Source organism: Martes martes (genome assembly GCF_963455335.1).
Source record: "Martes martes genome assembly, chromosome: 4".
NCBI lineage: Eukaryota > Metazoa > Chordata > Mammalia > Carnivora > Mustelidae > Martes > Martes martes.
Window position 1 is genome coordinate 36,607,908 of NC_137891.1, and position 3,757 is coordinate 36,611,664.

Here is a 3,757-nt window from a genome sequence, read left to right on the forward strand (position 1 = left end):
CGTGGAGCCAGTGAGTGAGGAAAAATGTGGTCCTTGCTCTCTGGTAGCTTTCGTTCTACTTTGAAATTGGTTGTGAGGGGCGCCTGGGTGGCTCAGTGGGTTGAGCCTCTGCCTTCGGCTCAGGTCATGATCTCAGGGTCCTGGGATCGAGTCCCGCATCGGGCTCTCTGCTCTTTGGGGAGCCTGCTTCCTCCTCTCTCTCTCTGCCTGCCTCTCTGCCTGCTTGTGATCTCTGTCAAATAAATTTAAAAAAAAAAAAGACCTATTTATGAAATTGGTTGTGAGCAACTATCTACAGGTGTGACGGTGTCACCATGGAAAAGCCCCCGGACTCGTGGGTGTATTCACCAGGGTACCTAACCCAGACCAGAAGGTCAGGGACAGCTTCCTTGATGGAGGCACACTTGAGCTGAGATGCAAAGGATGAGTAGAAGTTAGACCAATGATGTGGGAAAGGGAGAGCTGGTCATAATAAAAGAACAGCAGGGGAGGAAGGTGGCATGAACAATAACAAAAAACAGGAAGTGCAGAGCCACGTGGGGAAGATGGAACGGACCCGTGCTCAGCCTCGCAGGCTGCAGTAGGTTAATTCTAAGGGAGACAAAATGAATAATAAAGTGTTACTATTTCTCGGGCCAGATGCCGTGGTCATCACTTTCCATGCACCATCCCATTTATTTCTCCCAATACTGCAAGGTCACGTAATTATCAAATAGGGGAGCCAGAACACAACCTCAGGCAGCCTGCCCTAGCCCCCTCATGCTATAAAGGTGCTTTATTTAAAAATTCTGTGCAGACTCGAAGGCAGCCTGCCATTGTCACATATGGACACAAGACCCAGAAGGAATCCTTTCTCCCCAAATCTCTTTTGGATATTTCTATTTTTGTAGGAGGTGTTTCCCAAGGCCACAGAGAATGTGAAAAATGAAATCAGCTTCTTTTTAAAGAAACTCATGAGGAGCAAATGACTCTCGGTCAGGCTGTTCCTCTCTCTGGTCAACATCCTGGCAGGAAGCTTCCATCGCTGCCTGCAACAAACACAAGAGACTTGAGAAGGAAGGAGGGTTTTCCTTTGCCTATAATTTGGTTTCCTGTTTTGCTTTCCATAATTTCAATAGATATCTTTTAACTGCTTTTAGGAAAAGTGGGGTTTTTTCCAGTCTTTTCCGGGAGACAAGATTTATGTCAGTGAGTGATCAGCCATAGGAATTGCACAAGATTGGCTTGAGTCTTCTGGATGTAAACTTGGCTGCCTCCTCCCTGGAGCCTGTTCTGTGCCCCTTCTCCGAGTTGCCTAGAAATATCCGCTCCTTCCTTTGTACTCTCACGCTGGCCCCACATTCCTCTGAGGCACTTTGGCAAGCTCATTTGCTTTTATGCCCGTTCCTCTACTAGACCGTCTGCTCCTTGGAGGCAGGAACTGTCTGACTCATCTGTCCATCCCCATGCTTACTCACATGGTTTCTGGTACATGCTGGCCATTCACTGGAGGTTTATAGATGGAATGAGAGAACAGTGATACCAGCAGCAACTAAGTATCTCTTTTGTGAATAGCGCGATGTCAGTGGCTTGGATGTATCATCTCATTATATTCTTGGAAGCCTGATAGGCAGGGACTCTCTTATTCCCTGGTTTTCAGGTAAGGAAACTGGGCTCAGGGGGCTAAGTAAATCCCACAAGTAGTAAACAACTGAGCCAGGAGTCTGTATCGACCTTTCCTGGTATATTCTTGGCCTCCTTCCTTAAAGTGGCAGGTAGAAGAAGTCAGCAGCTCAGAGGGCTTGCTGGCCCTTGTAGGTACTGGACAATTTTTAAATGCCGTCTCTTATTTGGCATGGTAAGGCTTGCTTTGGGGCCGCTCTAGGAGGGTGAGGTGATGGGGACCATTACTGCCCTCGTGTTCTGTGTGCTTTCCCACCAGCATAGAGTGGGAGGGAGGAAGGAAGCCATGGGTCGGCGAGGTCACAGTTCAAATCTCGGTTTTGTCACATTCCAGCTATGTGACTCTGGCAAGGTGTTCATCAGCTCTGTGTCTCTTAAAAAGGAGTCCTTTATAAAGGCTGGCTGTTTTTGGTGTGAAGATGCCCAAGAGGTGAGGTCCCACCCGACCACACCCTTCAGCTTTAGCAGACTCGAGGCAGCAGATAAAGCTCTGTCCCTCTACCGGGAGCACCTTCCCATTCTGACGTTCTTACACAATCCTCCCCATCACACCTTCCCTTCTTTCCTTTCACCCTGCCTGCTGTATGGCTTGTTGCTGTCTGTTATTTGGTCATTGGTTGGTTGGCAGGTATTGTGGAGGTCTTGAACTCTTGGCATGGCCAGGGCTCAGCAAACTGGAACCTACAGGCTAAATTTGTCTCTCCTCCTTTTTCTATGACCCACAAAGTAAGACTGCTTTTTACATTGTTAAATGTTTGAAAAAAAATTTTTTTAAAGGATACTATTTCGTGAGAAATGAAAATCATGTACAATTCAAACTTTGCGGTCCATAAATAGTTTTATTGGAAGACAGCCAAGAAAAAAAAAGGAAGGCAGTCCTGCTCACTCATTTACATATTATCTACAGCTGCTTTCCTGTGACAAGACAGAGCTGAGTAGTCACAACAAAGGCTGTACGGTCTGCACAGTCTAAAATATTTCCTATCTGGCCCTTTACAGGAAAAGTTCACCAATCCCTGGTATAAGCAAATAACGGCGGAAGATTCTTCACTCAGAAATACCCAAGGAAACCTCTTCCCCTTCTCCCTCAGTTGCCCATCCCCAAACAGAGCCTCAGATCAGAAGTTCTATTGGATGCACAGACTGCGTATACTCCCTGAGAACTCCACCAGTGCTCACCACGCTTCACACTTTTATATTATTTGACTTCATCACACCTTAGCACAGGGGAGGGAGGGAGGAGAAGGTGGAAGTAGATGAGGAGGAGAAAAAAAAAAAGAACAAGAGAAGTGAAGGAAGGAGGGAGTGAGAAGGATACACAAGAGCGTAAATAGATTTGTCCCAAACAAATCCATTAAAAGTCAGGAAAAGATTTAATGGAAATGTGTAAGTTTCCCCGTTTTCCCCTCAAATGACACAATCATACCATGTCTTCTTCAAGAAAGAGTAACGGTTCTGACAAGATGGCAATGAGAGCTAATGACACCAGTTAGAAAAGACGGTTGTTAACCAGGCAACTGTTGTTGACACAATTTAGTATTTACTCAGCTTAGAAACTGACCAGTTGACAGAGATGACCTCAAAACTCTTGGCAAAATTTGGCTGTCCTGGCAAACAAGCTGAGGGGCCAGACCTATCTAGAAGAAGTCACCGGGTTCCTGGAAAAGAAAGAAACAACAATTTTAGCATTGAAACCTTCTATTTTTTTTTAACCTTTAACATATTATTTGCCCCAGGGGTACAGGTCTGTGAATCATCAGTCTTACACAATTCACAGCACTCACCATAGCACATACCCTCCCCAGTGTCTATCACCCAGCCACCCTATCTCTCCCCCACCAACCCCCCAGCAAACCTCAGTTTGTTTCTTGAGATTAAGAGTCTCTTATGGATTATCTCCCTCCCCAGTCCCATCTTGTTTCATTTTCCCTCTCTTCCCCCCACAATCTGCTGCCCTGCCTCTCAAATTCCTCATATCAGAGAGATCACTTGATAATTGTCTTTCTCTGACTGACTTATTTCAGTTAGCATAATACCCTCTAGTTCCATCCATGTCATGAAACCTTCATGTTGAATGACTATAGTAATTAACAGG